This window comes from Hyla sarda, chromosome 1, assembly GCF_029499605.1.
Source record: "Hyla sarda isolate aHylSar1 chromosome 1, aHylSar1.hap1, whole genome shotgun sequence".
Taxonomy (NCBI): Eukaryota; Metazoa; Chordata; class Amphibia; order Anura; family Hylidae; genus Hyla; species Hyla sarda.
Window position 1 is genome coordinate 236,288,538 of NC_079189.1, and position 23,301 is coordinate 236,311,838.

At 42.7% G+C, this 23,301-nt stretch overlaps 1 protein-coding gene across 15 annotated transcripts in view; it reads left to right on the forward strand.

The window, feature by feature from the left end:
- Positions 1-23,301, forward strand: part of CSGALNACT1 (chondroitin sulfate N-acetylgalactosaminyltransferase 1) — a 487,912-nt gene that overhangs the window by 94,015 nt on the left and 370,596 nt on the right. For 14 of the 15 annotated variants that reach the window (XM_056569152.1, XM_056569147.1, XM_056569104.1 and 11 more), the window contains one exon: positions 18,059-18,096. The exons of the other annotated variant lie outside the window; for it this stretch is intronic. The gene's annotated coding sequence lies outside the window, so the exon portion shown is untranslated. The remainder of the gene's footprint in view (positions 1-18,058; positions 18,097-23,301) is intronic. 15 annotated transcript variants of the gene reach the window in all.

A 23,301-nucleotide genomic window follows, 5' to 3' on the forward strand; every position in this document is an offset into this window, starting at 1 on the left:
CCGCCTGCCCTGACCTTCTGCTATCCAGACTACAAGTTGCCTTATCCCTCCGGTGCCTCGCATCTCCTCAGAAGCCTGTATGGTCGAGCCGTGCCAGGGGTAGTGACCTGGGTGCCGCCTGCAGCAGCAAGTCCATCCCGCTTTGCAGCGGGCTCTGGTGAAAACCAGCAGCACCTTAGACTCTGTTCCCTGGTACGGTCCGAGTCATCTGTCACACAGGTCCAGCGGATCAACATCCACTGGGGTTCCTGTCTTCAGAAATATGAGTTTTACAGTAAGATCTGGCCATGGATCCCGCTGAGGTACCCCTGCCTGAATTTGCGGATCTTCCCTCTGTAGTGGTACATCAATCACAGCAGTTGGCCCGACAGGCGCAGCAATTTTCTCAACTTTCAGCCATGATGCAACAGCTTTTGGCCTTGCAACAGCAGCAGGAACCACAATCTGGCCCACTCCCACCTCCAGCTCCTGCAGTGTCTTCTGGCTCCAAGCTGCACCTACCTTTGCCTTCCAAGTATGATGGGGATTCCAAGTCGTGTAGAGGCTTTGTTACACAGTGGTCCATGCACTTGGAGCTCATGTCTGAACCGTTTCCGACGGAACATAGTAAGGTGGCCTTTGTCATTAGTCTACTGTCTGGAAAAGCCCTGGCTTGCGCTACACCCCTTTGGGACCGTGGTGATCCAGTATCCTCCAATTTGTCGGCAATCTTGGCAGAATTTCGCAGTGTCTCTGAGGAACCCGCACGTACCTCTTCAGCTGAGACGGCATTGCTGAACCTCTGTCAAGGGAATTCTACCGTTGGTGACTACGCAGTTCAATTCCGCATTCTAGCCTCTGTACTTGCCTGGAATGATGACTGTCAAGCAGGATTAAAGATGCCCTTGCAGCACTTGATCCTCCATCTTCTTTGACAGAACTTATCCACTTGGACACACGCATTGATGTGCGTTTTGCAAAGAGACAACAGGAACTGCACTTAGAGAGGGAACCTGCCACCCTGACACCCGTGTTAAAACATCCACCTCTTCAGTTTATTGTGCCTCTTGCCGAAGAAGTTATACAAGGAGATCGTTCTCATCTTACGCAACAGGAGAGGTCACGACGACGCAATGAGAATTTGTGTTTGTATTGTGCTAGCCCAGAGCACTTTCTCAAGGACTGTACAGTTCGCCCGCACCTAGGGTACGTGGGAGAGGTGTCCCTGGGTGTGAATACTACCTCTCCACGCTTAACTATTCCTGTACAAGTCTTCGCTTCAGCCAAGTCTTCCTTCAGCGCTACAGCATTTTTAGATTCCGGATCAGCAGGTGACTTTATTGATGCGGCTTTAGTCCACAAGTATCATCTTCTTGTCACTCGGCTTGCCAAGCCCTTGTTCATCTCCTCTGTTAATGGACAAAATCTGGACTTTATGGTTCACTTCCGTACTGAATTTCTTGTCATGTAAGTGGGAGTATTGCATAAAGAAAAGATTGAATTCTGCCACACTGTACTTCTGAGATTCTTCTTGGCTTTCCTTTGCTGCAATGCCATTCCCCGCAACTGGATTGAAGAACTAAAGAAATAATTTGCTGGGGACAATTTTTGCCTCCAACCTGTTCTGCATAAAGTTTTTTCTCCTTTACCTGGCCTGCCACCACCTTACCAAGATTTCTCTGATGTTTTCTGCAAGAAACAGGCTGAGTCTCTGCCTCCACATTGTCCTTACGACTGCCTTTTTGATCTTCTGCCTGGTACCACTCCTCCTAGTGGGAGGATATACCCTCTTTCAGTTCCTGAGACCAAAGCCATGGTATATCCAGGAGAATCTCCAAAAGGGATTTATCCATACATCCTCTTCTCCTCCTGTAGCAGTTTTCTTCTTTGTAGGGAAGAAGGATTGCTCACTCTGTCCATGCATTGACTACAGGGGACTTAACAAAATCACGGTCAAGAACCGTTACCCTCTACTTCTTATCTCAGAACTTTTTTGACCGTCTACATGGTTCCAAGGTCTTCTCCAAGTTGGACTTACGCGTTGCGTATAAGCTCATTCGTATCCGCAAGGGATATGAATGGAAAACGGCCTTCAATACTTGTGACAGACATTTTGAGTATCTTGTAATGCCTTTTTGGTCTCTGCAATGCTCCAGCCGTTTTTCAAGAGTTCGTCAATGATATCTACCTTGATCTTCTCTACACCTGTGTTGTCGTATACCTAGATGACATCCTGATCTTCTCTTCCAACCTAGAGGAGCATCGTACTCATGTTCGTCTGATTCTTCAGCGACTTCGGAAGAATCATCTCTATGCCAAACTGGAGAAATGCCTTTTTGAGAAATCTAGTCTTCCGTTTCTTGGCTACATTGTCTCTCATCAGGGCCTGCAGATGGATCCAGATAAGTTGTCTGCAGTATTGGATTGGCTTCGTCCGTCGGGCCTACGTGCTATTCAATGCTTTCTGGGATTCGCTAACTATTATTGTCAATTTATCCCACATTTTTTATCCAAGGTTGCTCCTATTGTGGCTCTCACTAAAAAAGGCATCTAATCCTAAATCTTGGCCTCAAGAGGTTGAAAAGTCTGCCTTTGCCTCTGCTTCCGTGCTTACAAGACCTGATCAGGAGAGGCCCTTTGCTTTGGAGGTTGATGCCTCTATCAATTGGAGCGGGTGCCGTTCTCACTCAGAAAAACGCCAAGGGCAAGAGTGTAACTTCTCCAAAACATTCTCTCCTGCTGAGAGGAATTACTCCATTGGAGATTGTGAATTCCTCGCTATCAAGCTAGCTTTGGAGGAATGGCGACATTTATTGGAAGGTTCTTTTCATCCGGTCAGCATCTACTCCGACCATAAAAATCTTCTATACCTTCAGTCTGCTCAGCGTTTGAACCCCCGCCAGGCAAAATGGTCACTGTTCTTTTCTAGGTTCAACTTCTTCATTCACTTCCGTCCAGCAGACAAGAACATCAGGTCTGATACTCTCTCCAGGTCCTCTGACGTCATTGGTTTGGACTCCACGCCTAGGCATATTATTCCTCCTGACCGTTTGATTCCTGCCCTCCTGCCGAGATTCAGCAAGTTCCTTTGGGAAAATATTTTGTGCCCGCCAGATTGAGACACAAGGTCCTGAAATGGGGTCATTCTTCCTTGACAGCAGAACATCCTGGAATACGCAAGATTCTACTTCTTATTTCCCAACACTACTGGTGGCCCCATCTTGAACGTGATGTTTCTGATTTTGTTCGGTCCTGTGTAACATGTGCCCCTGACAAAACTCCTCAACAAAGATCTGCAGGACTCTTACAGCCTTACCCATTCCAGAGACTCCCTGGTCCCATATTGCCATGGATTTTATCACCGATTTGCCACCTTCTCTTAATAACACTGTCATCTGGGTAATTGTAGATCGGTTTTCCAAGATGGCTCATTTCATTCCTCTACCAGGTCTTCCTTCTGCCCCGCAGCTGGCTAAGTACTTTTTGTTGCATGTCTTTCGTTTACATGGTCTTCCTCAGCATATCATTTCGTATCGAGGTGTGCAGTTTGTCTCTAAGTTCTGGCGAGCCCTTTGTAACCGTCTGGACATCAATCTGGACTTCTCCTACGCCTACCACCCTCAGTCCAACGGTCAGGTAGAGAGGGTTAATCAAATCCTTGAGACTTATGTTCGGCATTTTGTTTCAGCTCACCAAGATGATTGGGTCGACCTTCTCCCTTGGGCAGAATTCTCATATAATCATAAGGATTCCGAGTCCACAAGGTCGTCCCCCTTTTTTTGTTGTCTACGGACTCCATCTCTGTTCTCCTCTTCCTCTCCCAGTCTCCCCCAGTGTGCCTGCTGTTAATGAGCTTGTCCCTGACTTCTCCACCATCTGGCAACAGACCCGACAGTGGTTGTCCCAGGCTTCTTCAAGCATGAATGCGCAAGTGGATAAAGGTAGAAGACCTCCTCTGTCCTTCTCTCCTGGTGACATGGTGTGGCTTTCATTCAAGTACATCCGCTTCAAGATCCCCTGTTACAAGCTCGGTCCCCGTTACCTTGGTCTCTTCCAGATTCTGCAAAAAATCAATCCTGTCTCCTACAAACTCCGTCTACCTGCTACGTTATGTATTCCTAATGCTTTCCACTTCTCTCTCCTCAAGCCTCTTGTCATAAACCGGTTCTCTCAGAAGAATCTTGTCCCCACCCCTGACTCCGGCTCATCTGACATCTACAAAGTTAAACAGATTCTTGCTGCAAAAACTGTGAGAGGTAAAAAAATTTTTTGGTCGACTGGGAGGGTTACAGTCCGGAGGAGAGATCTTGGGAGCCTGAGGAGAATATCCTGGACCGTGACCTTCTTAGGAGTTTTCTCTCTCATAAAAGGAGGGGGAGACCAAAGGGGGGTGCTGTTACGTTATGCGCTCCGGCCACACATGCTGGCCATGAGCACATGGTCCCCTTACCTTCTGCTGCAGATGGGGCTGGGACTCGCATCGCGGGATGCGCCTGCATGCGAGTCCCAGTCCGTCACTCTCCGGGTGTTTCTCCTGCTTCTGCCTCTCTGCTCCAACGCACGTGTCCCCGTCCCCTAGGGCACGCACGTGCCGGAGCTTTAAGATTTAAAGGGCTAGTATGCTCATTAGTGTAATCCACCTGTGGCTCATTTATAAATTCCTCCAACCTCCTCAGTTCCCTGCCAGATCTTTGTTGCCTTGTGCCTTTGAGAAAGCGTTCCTTTGTATTGCCTTGCCATGTATCAGATCTCTTGCTCTTGTGACTTGACCTTGCTCCTCTGCCGCCTGTCTACTGAACTTCTGCTTTCCATCCTTCACGCCCCCTCCCATAGACTTGCATAGCAGGGGCGGGGCATGAGGTCTCCGGTGGGTGGAGTCGTGACTTGACGATACTTCGGCCCCATGGTCGGCACCCGGCAGTTTGTGAGCTGGCAGCGCGGCGTGCAGCTCAAAGAGGTGGAAGCCAAATGCAAAGATTGTGGGACCCCCGCGGTCAGACATCTTATCCCCTATCCTTTGGATAGGGGATAAGATGTCTTAGGGCCGGAGTACCCCTTTAAGGTCAATGTGCATAAATCAGAGGCCTTAAATATGTCCCTCCCCAGTCTACAGTCATGGCTCTTAAGTCAAATTTTCCCTTCTCCTGGCCTACTCTGGGTTTTAACTTATTTGGATATTAAAATATCCTCCGATCTGTCCAAACTGTTTCATTGTAATTTCTCTTTAGCCTCGTGGAATAAGAAAGATTTTCCTGGTTTGGCTGGATTAATATTCTCAAAATGACCCTCCTACCTAAACTTCTATATTTAGTTCAGACCATCCCGACTCACATTCCCTCCTCATATTGGAGTACAATGCAATGCCGATTCAGCACCTTTGTTTGGGCTTCTGCTCGTCCACAGATCCGCCTTGCCACCCTTTTGTGTAGTAAGGATTCTGGGGGTGCTGGCCTTCCAGACTACCATTTATATTATCTTGCTGCCATGCATGCACATGTTTTGGACTTGATGCACAACTACACCTCTAAGATGTGGCTGTGAATAGCGCATGATAGCTGTCAGCTCTCGTTGTCTGTGTTGCGCTGGATTTGGCCCCCACCTTCATTGTCCCTGCTGTCCTATACATCTGCCCAAACCTTTTTGGGTCTCCATCCTTCTTCGTCCCTTAAATCCATGATTGACCCCACAAATTGGAGGACAGGTGTGTTGCTGTTTTTGGAAGAAAGCAGACGTGTTTTTAAAATGTTAGATAACAAACCCTTTAAAGGGGTACTCCAGTGGAAATTATTTATATATTTTTTTTAATGAACTGGTGCCAGAATGTTAAACAGATTTGTAAATTACTTCTATTTAAAAATCTTAATCCTTTCAGGACTTAATTAGAATTTACAGCATTAGATGATGGGTTCTATATGGACCCCTGCTAAGCAGTCAAAATCACCCAGCATTGAGAAATCAAATTGTAGAACAACATAAATCATAAATGTGCTCAGGGTGTGCTAAAATATAACCTTTAATGATTAAATCTGAAAGTCACCAAAATTCGAACTAATTATTCAAATTACGGTATAGGTACTAGTTCATTAGATAGTCGGGTAGTGATATATCCCAACTATCACAAGTACTAGTCTTTACAATTGTCAGCACCGGCCCATTGCCCCAGCAGGGACAAATTATGGGTCAGTAAACAAATGATTACAACCACCAACGCGTTTCTGCCTCCCTGTATAGCCAGGCATCATCATGGGGGTTATTCACATTTATGATAATTTATACCACAAATAGATAAACAGCCCATCATGGGCATAAGTTTAAAATAATTAATTAGCTACGACCTGTTGAGAAAAACATGGCAACACTTCATAGGTAGTAATTTGGCATAAGGGAATTTAATTCCCCAACCTGTAGAGGAAAGATATGCACAAATAACAAATACTAATGTGTTGTGACCAGTTCTCTATTTTTCAGAAGTGCCGTCATTGGACCTGCAAAGACAAAAGCGGGACAGGCACAAGCCCCTTGTGCTCGCCCTGTGGATAAAGAAGAAATGTGTATACATTCCTCTATTGTTACTCACGGTTCTGTAGCGTGGACAGCGGGCGATGCACCGACCTGCATGTAACGCAGGGAGCCGCTAGCTACGGCTCTTACCGTCTAGTATGGCGAGGTGCCGGCGTCTGACGTAGCTTCCGGTCATGAGCGGAAGTATATGTGCGTAGCTCCACCCACTCTCGCGACGCCGTCACAGAGGTGGGGGCATGTCAGCAGCTACGCTACATATTCCTATTTGCTGCCGCTCATTGATTGTAACCGGAGCTGAAATTCGTAAGTGGATCATGTAGGCAGGTAGACTATGTTTACACCAAAATGATGGTTAATAGACCGCCAAGTTAGAGTGTTTGGTGGTCAGCACGCCTGAAATGGACCAGAAGCAGGGGACCAAACCATTTCACAGGGAAAAGTGTCCAATGTATTGGAAAGAATATGTATGTCATATAGTAATTCAGTACAATTGGTGTATATTTGCTCCTATAGGGCATCTATAGCGTAAGGCTGATATGGGGTGTATAATGGGTTGTACCCTACCTCGATAGGGTACAACCCATTATACACCCCATATCAGCCTTACACTATAGATGCCCTATAGGAGCAAATATACACCAATTGTATTGAATTACTATATGACATACATATTCATTCCAATACATTGGACACTTTTCCCTGTGAAATGGTTTGGTCCCCTGCTTCTGGTCCATTTCAGGCGTGCTGACCACCAAACACTCTAACTTGGCGGTCTATTAACCATCATTTTGGTGTAAACATAGTCTACCTGCCTACATGATCCACTTACGAATTTCAGCTCCGGTTACAATCAATGAGCGGCAGCAAATAGGAATATGTAGCGTAGCTGCTGACACGCCCCCACCTCTGTGACGGCGTCGCGAGAGTGGGTGGAGCTACGCACATATACATCCGCTCATGACCGGAAGCTACGTCAGATGCCGGCACCTCGCCATACTAGGCGGTAAGAGCCATAGCTAGCGGCTCCCTGCGCTACATGCAGGTCGGTGCATCGCCCGCTGTCCACGCTACAGAACCGTGAGTAACAATAGAGGAATGTATACACATTTCTTCTTTATCCACAGGGCGAGCACTGAACGGGCTTGTGCCTGTCTCGCTTTTGTCTTTGCAGGTCCAATGACGGCACTCCTGAAAAATAGAGAACTGGTCACAACACATTAGTATTTGTTATTTGTGCATATCTTTCCTCTACAGGTTGGGGAATTAAATTCCCTTATGCCAAATTACTACCTATGAAGTGTTGCCATGTTTTTCTCAACAGGTCGTAGCTAATTAATTATTTTAAACTTATGCCCATAATGGGCTGTTTATCTATTTGTGGTATAAATTATCATAAATGTGAATAACCCCCCTGATGACGCCTGGCTATACAGTGAGGCAGAAACGCGTTGGTGGTTGTAATAATTTGTTTACTGACCCATAATTTGTCCCTGCTGGGGCAATGGGCCGGTGCTGACAATTGTAAAGACTAGTACTTGTGATAGTTGGGATATATCACTACCCGACTATCTAATGAACTAGTACCAATTTGAATCATTAGTTCGAATTTTGGGGTGCACATGCACATTATAATTTTGGTGACTTTTAGATTTAATCATTAAAGGTTATATTTTAGCACACCCTGAGCACATTTATGATTTATGTTGTTCTACAATTTGAATCCTTTCAGGACTTATCAACTGCTGTATACTACAGAGGAAATTCTTTTCTTTTTGAATTTCTTTTTGTCTGTCCACAGTGCTCTCTGCTGACACCTCTGTCCATGTCAGGAACACAGGCAAAAAAGAAATTCAAAAAGAAAAGGACTTCCTCTGTAGTATACAGCTGCTGATAAGTACTGAAAGGATTAAGATTTTTAAATAGAAGTAATTTAGAAATCTGTTTAACTTTCTGGCACAAGTTCATTTAAAGAAAATGCTTTCCACCAGAGTACCCTTTAAGGAATAAGATTACTGAGATCATTTTCTTTAATGTTTATGTTCATTTTACAGTTAGTTTGTGTTAACATGGCCCTCAGTGTTAATTTTCTCAATAAGGAATGATCCTGACATACCGTATATGCCCAAACTTAGCCATAACCTAAAATGGGCCAGAAAAATGTAATTTTGTCTTTTTTTCAGTTGTCAGTCAGCAATTTAGGAATCTATTTCCAATTTACTCAATAAATTATTATAATGAGATAAATTATTCTGGTGTTTTATGATTTCCTCTTTTTTACAGTTTCTATTTATGTTACACTTGGCAGTTAAGTTTGTTGAGTCTGCTACAAGCTTTTGTACATTGGAATGCTGTGAATGGGATCGTTTTGTCCTGTGAAAGCGTTACAGCTATTGCAAGTTGATTCCAGAATTTTCCACTTTTGAGTCACCTTGAGACAGGTGTCACCGTGAAAAAGTTAAGAAAACATAATATATTCCAGTGGCGTAATATGTGACTACAAATCATATATTAACATCATGAGCAACTGGTTAAAAGTTCATTTTCATTATTTTTGGTGTTATATATAAGGTTTAGGTGAAATTCAATTTTTAAAATAAATAGGAGATAGGCCCCAAATTAAGTTAAAGTGCTATTTGATTCATGTTGCCATTGCCTATAAGTGTCAACAGCTGGTTTATTATACATGTAAGAATGTTCCAATGGGAGATAAGCTGTCATCAGTAGCGTATGGCAGTGACCTAATGCCGGTGCGCCCCCCCCCCGCCCCCATTTTGTCACTCCCAATATGTAATCCACACTCTGGACAAAAAAGAAACAGAAACACCCAGTCACCCAGTCACACTAAAATACTACCATGACATAAATGGCAGTATAACTAATAATACTGCCACACAGTCACCATACATTGGATCACATTTTAAACGATATAGGAAGATATGGCACTGATACAGTCATAAGCAGAGCACATAAAAAAGCATATTTCAACTCTCCTGACCTGTCTGTTTTAGTAAAAACACATACTGTATTACTCTTTAAATAATAATAGTTTTCCTCTTTTATTTCTCCCAGAAATGTATAAATAAATTGACAACTGTCAACCATTCCCCTTGTCAACAGGCTTTGTCTCTACACAATGATAGTGGCCAGTCATCACTAACAGTATCAGACTGTAAGGCGACTCATATTGTTGACACAAGGAAAAATTACTATAACATACAGTATATATTTTGAGGAGGTAACAGCTCTAGAATTTCAGTGACTCACAGGTAGTTAAGATCTTCTGTAAAGTTCTTCTCTCTTTAGCTCTAATAGTATGGACAACGCTAATGGTAGCCGTTACTGTGTTGCTGTCACTCTGTGGAAGTATACGTAGGTGTAATATTAAGCAGCTACCCCTGAATAAATAGAAGAGTATACATGGCAGTTCATCAGTATTTAGTATCTTGATGCCCTCCCAAATAAAGTATATCATTGTGGCTTATTTGCATGTTGCCAAGAATAGTCTCTCATAACCTGCCTATATATAATTGCTTATAATTTTTTCTGTGGTTTTATGTAACTTTACACATTTTTTGTGGCTTATGATAATAGGGGCTAGCGGGAACCTGATCCAATATGCCCTACAAGGTTTGCCCTACTGTACACTTTTCTCTTCTTAGAAGTGCAGTCAAATGTACATCACCCTGTTCACATAGAGGGAGATTTATCAAACCCTGTGTAGAGGAAGACTGGTGCAGTTGCCTACATCAACCAATCAGAATTTAAAAATGAAAGAAGCAATTTGACAACATATTTCTGATGTGGTGACTTGCACTCCTGTACCCTTGCTGCTCTGTCAGGCAGCCTCCATACAGTGACCCCTGGGCCCACCCTGCACCTGTAGCCTATGTATGTTCCTAAGTGCCTGTGTTGTATAGTGTATTGCATATATAATGTGTTATGCATTTAAGACTTGTTGTCATATGATTGTAACTCAGTGAGGTACCAGTGACCATGTGACCTACAGGGTGACCCATGGGACCCCTCAAAGTCTCCCCCATATAAGCCCTGGGTGGAGCCTCTGCTCTCTTTCTGCTTAGCTGAGTTGCAGTAAGGTCAAGTCCTGTAAGAGTGTGTCTGGAGTCCAGAAGAGGCCTAAAGTCTAACACACAGCCATGGATCCTAAAGTCCAGTACCCCACAGGTCAAGTCAAAGCCTGGTAAGCTACAGAAGGGGTGAAGTTAGTCATAGTCTGCCATAGTCAAGTTAGTCCAAGTCAATCTGTCTTCAGTCAGCGTGGCTCTGCAACAAATTGTGCCAGTCCACTATAAGCCCCAGCAAGCCCTGAGGTCTCTGAAGTCACTGGTCACCTACGTTGACATAGTCAAGGATAGACTGTTACATCTGTCTGTCTTAGTAAAGCTGCAGTTGTTCCGTAACTAAGCGTCTGAGTCATTATTTGCCCCCCGTGCCTAGCCCAGGATCCAGCGGTATTCCTTCGGGTGTTGTAGAGGATAAACCACGCCCCTGCGTCACAAACACAAGGGGTTAAAGGGGTTCTCTGGAGCTTACACATCTTTTCCCTTATCCAAAGGATAGGGGATAAGATGCCTGATTGCGGTAGTCCCGCCGCTGGGGACCCCCGGGATCATGCACGCGGCATCCTGTTTCTAATAAGTCCCCAGAGCGTGTTTGCTCCGGGACTGATTACAGGCGACCACCGGGCCGGCGGCGTGCGACGTCACGCCTCCACCCCCGTACGACGTCGCGCTCCTCCCCTCAATGCAAGCCTACGGGAGGGGGCGTGATAGCTATCAAGCCCCCTCCCGTAGGCTTGCATTGAGGGGCGGAGGCGTGACGTCACACGCCGCCAGACCGGTGGTCTCCGGTAATCAGTCCCGGAGCGAACACGCTCCGGGGACTGATTACAAACGGGGTGCCGCGTGCATGATCCCGGGGGTCCCCAGCAGCGGGACTCCCGCGATCAGGCATCTTATCCCCTATCCTTTGGATAGGGGAAAAGATGTGTAAGCACCGGAGAACCCCTTTAATGCCATCTGCCCCTAGGGTAATTCCATCTGCCCTCGTCACACCTGCACCACACTGACGTTCGTAGCCAAAAAGTGGGGATCTCCACACCCAGTTGGCATTTTAAAGATAAGCATGCGGAATCTGTGAGTTCACTTCGGGTTATGGGAATAGATAAAATAAAGAATCATGTGAGAGGTGGTAATTTGAGTAGACTTCTTTTAAATAGGAAGACCTATTGGATATTTGTCCTGAATACTAAATACCCATATGGCCTGAACCAAAGGTTAGAATTAATTATGACTTATTAATCATTAGGTGCGTATCACCATTGGATGCGATTGTAATGCATTTCTTGTACTGATAGGTTTTTAGTGCTGACTTAATAATCACATAGCATGATGAATAAATTGAGCTTCAAAATATAGTTACTTGGCATGACATGCAATAGAATGTTTAGGAATTTATATCATGGCTCATAATGACAATATGCTATAGGATAAAATTGGTAGTATAAACATCATTTGATAGACACTGATTATTTTATATTATGTACCATTTGAGAGTTATTGCAGTTTGTTTTTTGACATATGTTTAGTTTGTATATTTTTGCTGTTAATCCGTTTCTTGGTGTTTAGCAGGTTCTGACCGAGGTTTTCATTTCTCTGTATGTTACATTCATTGAAGTGAACACGTCACAGTCATGATGTGGTCTTCAGGTATTTTAGTGAGTCTTGTTATGTATTATAGTATTCTATGACTAGATCAGTTCAATAAAGCAAGATTGATTTTTTCTCCACCTTGGATGCCGGACATTTGTCTTCTATGCAATATTTACTAAAAGGGTAGGGTCACATGGAATGGATTGCCGATGATGGGCCACTGATTACGGACCCCACAGTGTGCCTCCAGCTGTGCCTGCTGGCAGCGGCAAACTGCCACTACGAGCAGACACATTGTTCTGCTAGTCACCGCGCACATGCTCAGACTGCTCCCTGAGCTAGATAGCTCTGTGTCTGCTCATAGCGGCTGATTGCCAATATGAGCAGGCACAGCCAAAGGCCCACTGTAGGGTCTGCCATCGGCAGATCCACAGTGTAAAATACGCTGCAGATCTGTTCCATGTGACCCTAGCCTGAGAAAAATCAAGCTCACATAAGATGTAATTTAACCTGTTGGCAATAGGTAAATGAGAATGCAATCGCTTCATATGCCTCAGAGCTGAGCTCAGCCATGCTTCTGAGGTGCATGCACACACCCACACACACACACTGGCCCTGATTTAGAGTGGAGTTTAGTTTTCTTTGTGGGTTTTTTTTCCCAACAGATATTTTTCCACGGTACTTAGTAAGGTTCCCCTACATTTTGTAATTTTTCCTATGTTTTGCTTTTTTACAGATGATCTGATCTGTCGGGTTTTCCTCAGCTCAAATCCACCATATTTGCTGTGGAAACCTTAGTAAATATTTTGGGATTTTTCAAAAATATCAGGGACACGCCCCCTTTTTGGCTACCACACCCCCTTAATAGTAAACTGGTACAAATGTGTGTACAAATGAGTTTCTGAAGTGTATATGTATATATTGTGAGGTAACATGTATGTGGTAGGTAAACGAGGAAACATTTGTTTCAAATTCCTCAAATGACTGAGCTCAAACAAGCTCCTGAGGTGTCTATGTATATTGTGAGGTAATTTGTTGGCTATAGGTAAATCAGGGGGCATCCACTTCATATGCCTCAGAGATGGTAGAGCTCAAACAAGCTACTGAGGTGTCTATGTATATTGTGAGGTAAGTTGTTGGCTATAGGTAAATAAGGTGGCGTCCACTTCATATGCCTCAGAGATGGTAGAGCTCAAACAAGCTCCTGAGGTGTCTATGTATATTGTGAGGTAAGTTGTTGGCTATAGGTAAATGAGGGGGCGTCCACTTCATATGCCTCAGAGATGGTAGAGCTCAAACAAGCTTCTGAGGTGTCTATGTATATTGTGAGGTAATTTGTTGGCTATAGGTAAATGAGGGGGCATCCACTTCATATGCCTCAGAGATGGTAGAGCTCAAACAAGCTACTGAGGTGTCTATGTATATTGTGAGGTAAGTTGTTGGCTATAGGTAAATGAGGGGGCGTCCACTTCATATGCCTCAGAGATGGTAGAGCTCAAACAAGCTTCTGAGGTGTCTATGTATATTGTGAGGTAAGTTGTTGGCTATAGGTAAATGAGGGGGCGTCCACTTCATATGCCTCAGAGATGGTAGAGCTCAAACAAGCTTCTGAGGTGTCTATGTATATTGTGAGGTAATTTGTTGGCTATAGGTAAATCAGGGGGCGTCCACTTCATATGCCTCAGAGATGGTAGAGCTCAAACAAGCTCCTGAGGTGTCTATGTATATTGTGAGGTAAGTTGTTGGCTATAGGTAAATGAGGGGGCGTCCACTTCATATGCCTCAGAGATGGTAGAGCTCAAACAAGCTTCTGAGGTGTTTGTATGTAGTGAACCATTAGTGGAGCAAACGCTCTGTTCACACAGTGCAGCCTTATTGCCCTATAGAAAGACATCTTTATGTTTAAACAAACTCAGGCTATTTTCTTTTTACTCTTCTTGACCACATAAGCATGTTAACCTGAAGAGGCTCTGTCTCTGAAGTATATAGCAGTTAGAGCCATCCAGTAAACACAGTAGAATAACTCAGATAAAGGTGAATCATAACCATGTTATAAAATATATTAGAAGAGAAGTTCCTATCTCATAGTTACAAAGGAAATCTTTTTCAACAATTCTAAGGCCCCTTTCACACTGCCATTGCTCCCTGTTGAGAACAGCCGCCAAATTATTTTTATTTTCTTTCTTTTTTTACTTTAACAGATGTTCTCATGACGAGGAGCAAAGGGCCCGGCGGCTCCCATTTACTATTATGGGGGATGCCGGGCGCCATTATGAATAGCAGGAGAAAAAGACAACACAAGCAGTAATTTTTCTCCCACTATTCTGCTCGGCTCTCCCGATGGCCGTCACTATGCCTTGTACTAATGGCAGTGTGAAAGAAGCCTAAGACTGGTGTCTGACCAGCAATACAGTTTTCCCAGGATATTAAAAAAGAACTGACTATAAATTAACAATCCCACTTACTTACTAACCACTTGTAGTCATTTGAGAAAGATTTGGTGCAATTCTATGGTAAAAATCCACAGAATTAGCCTGTACCTGGGAGCACATCTGTATCTGAAGCACTTGGAGGCTAGTCAGCTATACCCATCAGATGTTGGTATTTCTGCTTTCATTCCTGTAGTTATACAATTGCCCATGCAGCTGGCCCTCAGGACACACATTCAGGTTTTTATCTGCAGTTATTGAATACCAAGCTAGGAATAGATTGTAGAAGTTGAGAAGTCACAGTCTTTCCCTTATTTGTGATTTTTACCTGGCTTTATATTAAATCTTTTCAATAAAAAACCTAAACCTAGGAACATATCCTCAAACCCCATAGTTACTCTAGTAATGTTGTGCTCTCTTGTTAAGGTTTATTGATGCCGTTTTAAGGCCAAATCTAGGAATGGATCATAAATCGAAGGCATGTATAAAATAGTTAAGACTCTTTTGAGATCTATTCCTGGCTTTGGCCTCAAAAACTGCATAAAAATCTGAGCATGTGAATAGACCCTGAGAAGTCCTATTGAGATGTAATTGAAAAAAAAAAAAAAAAACATGTTGGATAACTAGAGTCCAGTTTACTTCTATGTTTATTTTTGGAACTGTTTAGTGAGGGATCATCTTAACACTTCTGACTTGCTGCTAGAATGTAGGACTGCATTGTGCAAATGCCCCTTTAGCATATCTTAGAGATTTTTTAATCTTCAAGTTATGGGAGACACTGAGATCTTCTTCCTACATTATGAAGCATACAAACAACAATAGCATAGAGGTAAATCACGTTCATAAAGTTGAAGGTGGAGGAAAACTGCAGCCAAGTGCCCTCATGCTGAAGTAGTTGCTATATTAAGAAAGTGGGTTGTATAACAAAAAGTACAACAAGAAAATGAGCACTACAACCAGAAGAATCACTGTAGAGAATATCTGTGAAGAAGCTTCTCTTTTATTCTAAGGATTGTGAGATCCCGGCAGTCCGAACCCCTCTGAATGGTAAGTGTTGGTGTATGCTAAAATTTTGCTATTGCTAACTAAAGTGGGAAAAAAACCTATATACAACAAAAAGGATATGATATCACCCCCCCCCCCACCCATATGCAAATATCAGAACAAGTTAGCCAAACTGCAAACAAACAATAAAAGAACATAATTCTTTATACAGCCAATTCCTTCTGCGTTCTAAATGCTAGACAAAACATCTAAAACCTTAGAAACCGGCACCTATGACACCTTTAAGACATAACGTTATAAGAAAACTTTAACATAAATCCCCAAAAACTGAATACTTGCATACTGTATCATAAAAATGTTTTTTTTTTAATAATGTAGTTATCACTGAATCTTGATATCACTGGATTCTAAAATCACTCATAAAATAAACTAAATTCATCATCTGCTGAATGCATAAGAAACATTTCTATGATTATTTAAATATATAGGTCATTGCCTATTTTGAAGAGTAAACTGGTGGGTATTATTTAGTGCCTGGCAAATGGCAAATTCCTCAGAGGACTTTGACTAGCTAGCTCATATAAATGTTGTTTTTCATCTTATTTTGTCTTATTTATTATCGAATTGCTCAGTTTCCGTTGAAATATCGTTCTTCTTTCAAGCAGTGTTTAAATTTACATTTCTGTGTTTTCCCACTGTTGTCAGCAAATAAAATTTATGTTAATTTAACTGTCAATTCAATGAGTTACAAGTTTTATCTGTTTACAATTTTCAGCTGAGCATCTGTTATCGTGTAGAGCCACGACAATAAATGGCTTTGTCACAAAATTATTTACTCCAACAAGGGAACAAAGCCATGATTTAACCATGCTCTTGGTCATTACGACTGCAGTTAGCCCCTGTGATTTTTCCATATTAAGTGGCAAGTGATTTATCAAGGGGAAGGTGAGCTAATTTTTCTGGCAAGGCAAGGCATGAATACAATTAAAAAATGTAAACTTTAGCTATTTAAATTTATTGAATGAAGAAAATGCCTTGGCAAGTCTGAAAAGGTAAAGTGATTGCCTCAATTTTTTTAATTCACTTACAGTCCAAATTTACAGCTTAAGGTGCCCAGATAATGCCAATGGGTTTTCTGCTTTCATATAATGGATGTTCCGTGAAACTCCTTTAAGTTGTGTGAGAAGATGAAAGGTGTGGTCATTGATGGGTGATATGTGTCACCAAGGTTCCTGGCCTTGGTGAGGTATGAGCTGGTATTTTCCAGTATCTGTGCTGCGGTGCAGCCTGATACTGTGGCTGGAAGGCCAATCCGGAACGGCTCTTACCGGTAATGACCAAGTGCACAATCCAGGCCGGCTTTTGCTGGCCTTAAAGCTAGGTTGCTTCACCAGCTGCGGGGGATTTGCTAGTGGTAGCACACAGTGCCAGAGAGGGCTGTGTGTGATAGAGTCTTCCCCGTGATAGCTCCAAGAGGGGAAGCTGCTTGACAGCCTAGCTGAGGCCTGGAAAAGACTTGCTGTCGCTGCATGGTGTGAACGCAGGTGTGAACAAACACCTAAGGAAATACAGGTGGACTGTTATTACGTTTTCCTTTGCTCTGCGTTGAAAGACTGTTTTGCTGTATGCTCAAGTGTGAATAAAACACTGGACTTTGATTTAAAAACGCTGTCTCCTTACCTCTATACTGCAACCGCACCTATTTGCAAGAGCGAGTCATCACAGTTGTTATTCCCACTTATATGGCATTTACAAATGTCTGATAGATGCAGTTCCCACTTCTGAGATCCACACCTATCTCTAAAGAATGGGTCCCCTAAGGCTTGGTTCGCATATATCCGACATCTAGCATAGGTGAGCCTAGATTTCGCTGCAACAGATGCCACAACTGATGACAAGTTGTCATCAATGTTATGTCATCTGGCACCTGTCTGGTGTCCTCCGGCATGTCCAACCATCCAGCGTCAAAATTTAGACACTGGGTGATTGTGAACTGTCCTATTAAAATCAATGGGATCAGTTTCACTCTGGTGCATGCAGGAGGGAAACTATGCTGAAAGCCTGATATATGTGAACCCAGCCTAACTAACACTCCACCTGGTGAGGAGGCTACTCGCTGCCACATCCAGTTGGGGACTGAAACAGATAGGTGACCAGGATTACAGAAGCAGTTTAGTTTGCTTCAGTAACTCATACAAGTGATATAGAAAGAGTAATACACAACACTCTCAACGGTTTCCATAGTCCTCAGCTCAGTTCCCACCTGTACATAGCAGCTAGTGCTCACCTCACAAGGTGGGGCATGGATGAGAGACCCCAGTTTTGGAGATTAGTGCAGGTCCAAGAGTGCAGAATCCACTTCTATTACACATTTAGTAAAATTACATTATAATGTAATGTACTATATTTGACAGTTTAGCACTATAAAGACAATTTTGTATTTTTATTTTCCAGATAACCAAAAATAGGCAGTCATCTGTGTGTGAAAAAGGGTGAGTACTGATGAATATTATATTTTCTTTTATTCAAACATAAGCTCAGATTTTTATCCTTTCTAGAAAATATACCTCCATTCAAAGATAAATCCTAAACAGACAAGCAGAAACAGTGCCAAATCTATCAAAATGGTCCACACTGTCTAATAGAAACATAGAATTATAGTGTGTCAGCAGATAAGAACCATTTGTCACATCTAGTCTTCCTAAAATCCTGAATACAATAAATATGATAGTTTTAGTTTCTTACTAGTAGTTTTTGCCAAATAGACTCATTCAAACATTGGGATCTCCTACAAGGGGCCTTGGCACACTTTGGCACCCACCTTCCTGCAAGGACACAAGTGGTGGCCTGCTCGGCCAATTGCTGTTGAGGCAGAACATCGTTGCGGCTGGTGATTTGCTGAGCGGGACGTCATTTGCATCTGTCCAGAAAGGTTTGAGCACACGTCCTGTACAAGACATTGTATTGTGGTTGGACCCCCTGCGATCAGACACTTATCCCCTATTCTGTGGATAGGAAATAAGTGTCTAAAAAGTTCAGTTCCCTGATCTACCCCTTTAAAAACTTCACTTCTTTTTCTCATCTTTCCCTGGCAACTACAGGGGTGGGACAAAATAAGGCTCACATCTCTGTAGGAACCTTCGTTCAGGGTCTCAGTCTGTTCAATAGGGGTAAATGGAGCCGATGGACCCCGTTGATGTAAATGGTTTACATAATGGTGTTTATACATTTGACTGGACAAAAATACTGCATACTGTGTTTTTTTTCATCTGCTCGTTTGGATGGATTCTGGGACTACTTCTGAGTAGGACTGAGTTACAGAGAGCAAAGGGGTGTAATGCTTGCCCTTTAGTCACCAGTGGGGATGCTAGGAGTCAGCTCTACACTGATATGATATTGATGGCTTATCCTAAGGACTGATATCAAATTCCTAATATCAAAATCCTGAAGAAAAAGCAAGGCATCCACAACATGCTTTTAACTTGAAATTCAAAAAAAAAAAAAACTAGAAAAACACCTAGTACAAAAATATGTATTCACTTGTGAATGGAAATTCATATTTATAAAATACAAATGGATTTAACATGCAATACATAATACTGTGCCTACATCATTGCTGAGCTCTACACATGTTGCTTATATATAGCTCTAGTTCCTTTACATGAGCGTGTTACCGAGTCAGATTATATATTGTAATCAAGTCCCTGGTGAATGGGTCACATCTAGACATGTATTTTGTGGAGTATAAGGGAATAAAACAGGGATGTAGTCTAATGTTTATTTGCAATGTATTTTTAGACCCTATTTTACATTATAAAAGATACACTGCCTTCAATTACTTAAAACATGACATGAATATATTTTAGTAACTAAGCAACCACCAAGTAGTCCACATATTATTTTTCTACGTGCGCAATAAGGAGTCATTTGTATCTTGCAGGAATTTATTGCATTTAACTCTCAGTTGAATCTTATAATAACTATAAATTTGGGGATAATTACTCTAAAATGCTCAGTGGTTTCCTGTCGCAGAATTCATGGTTGAGATCAACACAAGGAGAGCCAGCTGTTACTCCGATGAGATACAGTGATGGCTTTTAACATCTTTATCCTATGGTACTTACAAATAATTACTTCTTCATGGGAAATATTTAGCCAGCACAGAAAATGAATATTGTGTTTTATCAAAAAGATGCATCTGAATGTAGTAGAAAAAGAAAAGGAAAGTAAATAACAGTCTATAAAGAAGCTAAAAATATGTGCAAGAGCTTCATAACCATAGCTGTAAAATTTAAATAAGATAGTTTGTAGTGACTGGGTGGTGCAGGTAATAGTGTAGGGTATGTTGGTATTAACCCTATGTTGTCGTGACGCCAGGATGCGGTTTCCTTAGGGTAATGGTCCTACCGCCAACCATCCCAGAAACGGTAGGGAGAAATAATTGAATGTCCACAGCAGATATTTGATGAAAACCGGAATAAACTTTACTGCATATTTTATGCAACTGCAGGTAACAAAACAGTCTCTGCATAGAGGACCGTAGTTCAGGTTCCTCACAGGTTTGCTGGGACTTCTTAAATATCAATGAGCTTTGATTTGCTAGCCACTATGCTACTGAATTTAGGATAATTGAGTTGCAGTAGTCACACAGGATTTTAGTAGTTTTGAGCTGGATGACTCACGGTTTAGTGGCTGTGGAAGATAAGGCTTCAGGCCTAGCTTGAATTGATGATTTGTAGAGATGAGCGAACTTACAGTAAATTCGATTCGTCACGAACTGCTCGGCAGTTGATGACTTTTCCTGCATAAATTAGTTCAGCTTTCCGGTGCTCCGGTGGGCTGGAAAAGGTGGATACAGTCCTAGGAGACTCTTTCCTAGGACTGCATCCACCTTTTCCAGCCCACCGGAGCACCGGAAAGCTGAACTAATTTATGCAGGAAAAGTCAACAACCGCTGAGCCGAGAAGTTCGTGACGAATCAAATTTACTGTAAGTTCGCTCATCTCTAATGATTTGTGCTGATATGTGCTTTCTTTTAGTGCCAGGAACAAGAGAGAGAATTTAGTGGAAGCAGCCTCTTATATATTAAGGGGGTGGGACAAAGCTCATTGGACAGCCAAACCTGTCAGTCCTGACCTCTGGAACTCTGGGTATATCACATGACCCAAAGGTCCTTAAACCATAGCATAACATAAATTAAAGGCACATGACCTCTAAGGTCCTATACAGAGGCATCCTATATATACATTAAATATTATAATATTTAAGGGGCGACTAGGGGTTAGCCCTTCAGGAGAGCCCATTAGCATGGAGGGACGCTGGCTGAGGGGACTTCAGACAAAAGGGACAGGACATGTCCTGTACCGGGACACCACAAGTTCATCTGTACTTGTAAGTACAAATAGTGTGTTATGGCGCTGAACCTGGCTTTACCTTTAGCAGTTGTTTTTCCTGGGTCCTACAATGGCTCCCAGTACTCAGATACCTCCAGGAGTTCTGGTAGGGCAGAATAGTGGGACCAATCAGCAGTTGCACAAGAAATTCATACAAGCTCAGATCTAATGTCAGAAACAGTAGCAAATAACTAATCACCACAATATATCTAACCTTTTAAAAATCATAATTCTTTCAATTTTGCACCTAAAAATCCATATGATGGCTTATTTTTTTGCGCAACTAATTCTACTTTGTAACGACATCAGTCATTTTACCCCAAAATTTATGGCAAAATGATAAAGAAAATCATTTTGTGACAAAATTGAAGAAAAAACGCCATTTTGTAACTTTTGGGGGCTTAAGTTTCTACGCAGTACATTTTTCGTTAAAAATGACACCTTATCTTTATTCTGTAGGTCCATACTAATCATTAATCTATGGTTAGAAGAAGTAGAGGAGTGAGTTGCCACTTTATGGTTTTACTACATTTGTCGTCTGTCACACCATTATCGGACATGATTCAAGAACCCTATCCCAACCACTGCATGAGAATGAATTCATTCAGTATAGACAAATCACTATCTTTTTTCCTTATACTGCAATAACCAGAAAACCGTTCACAAATGAAATGTTTTTTTGTGTAGCTGCGACAAAATTGCTGTGGTTTTGTAATACACATGGTTATAAAGGTGTAATTTGGCCACGTTATGTGAACATTCCCTTAAAGTGGGTTCACACTGCATGAAATTTGATGAGTATTTGAATTTGTGCGCCAATTTTGGGGGAAATAGGATCCGCTGAAGATTTGTGGTTGTAAGAGGGATTTTACAAAGTAATTCTTATGTACTTTTGAGTGCGTTGTAAAATATACAACTGCGGATCCGCAATTACGGATCCAGTGTGTGTGAATATACACCCTATCTCATGTTGCGTAAAATCAGCTGCACTGTGGGAAATGTGCTGTATATTCTCCTACAAGCAGACACTCACAGGTTTGGAGGCGGCCCAGTGCCAACGTGACTGATCTGTGCGCCCACCACCAAAGCTTACTGCACATACAGAGCTGCCGCCGAGTAGCCCTGTGTGTCTGCTTACACAGCATATTTCCCACTGTGCAGTGGATTTCACATAGCGGGAAATATGCTGCATATATGCTTTGTGTGACCATATCTTAAAAGGGTACTCCGCCCCTAGACATCTTATCTAGATAGTGGATAAGATGTCAGATCGCCACGGTCCCGCTGCTGGTGAGCCCCGGGTTTGCCGCTGTGGCACTGTGCTATCATCACTGCACAGAGCGAGTTCGCTCTGCACGTAATGACGGGCAATACAGGGGCCGGAGCATCGTTACGTCATGGCTCCGCCCCTCGTGACATCACGGCCCGCCCCCCTCAATACAAGTCTATGGGAGGGGGCGTGGCGGTCATCACGCCTCCTGCCATTGACTTGCATTAAGGGGACGGGCTGTGATGCCACGAGGGGCGTAGCCATGATGTCACGTTGCTCTAGCCCCTGTATCGCCCGTCATTACGCACAGAGCGAACAGCGCGGTTCCGCAGCGGCGATTCCGGGGGTCCCCAGCAGCGGGACCGCGGCGATCTGACATCTTATCCCCTATCCTTTGGATAGGGGATAAGATGTCTAGGGGTGGAGTACCCCTTTAAGCTGTATTTGCAATTTTTGCAGTCATTTTCCAAGTTGGCATTCTAGATTTCCAGTGTGTATTTCATAAGAAATATGCACTGAATAAATGACCATTTCCTGCGTATTTGAAATATGGGCTGAAAAAATACATACGCTCTACACTTGTATTTGGGAATATTACAAGTAATAGTGTGCTTGAAAAATATGCAGTGTGAACGCAGTCTTAAATCTGCGCAAACAAGGGGCAGCTGTTGTAGGGTTCCAAGATGTTTATTGCCGACCTTCTGTTCTTATTGGCTATGTACTGGGAGTTTGGCTAATTAAGGTAATTAAGAAATTGATGGCTAAGTGTTAAACATTCAGCGCAGCTACTGCAAAGCGAAATTGCCTCCAGTGAATGTTCACAATGGGGCACAGACAGCCGTGTCTGAAGGAGAAACCTTTTCTAGGGAGGGTTGTAACTATTTATTTCCAAATATTAATTAAACAATAAAATACTAATTTAAGAAAAATAACTCGCTGAAGAAAAAAGTTGCAGGGCTAACTGCAGGAGATAATGATGTGAAATCTTAAACAATGTACAAAGTCTTTATTCAGCTTGCATTTCTTAGCTGTCA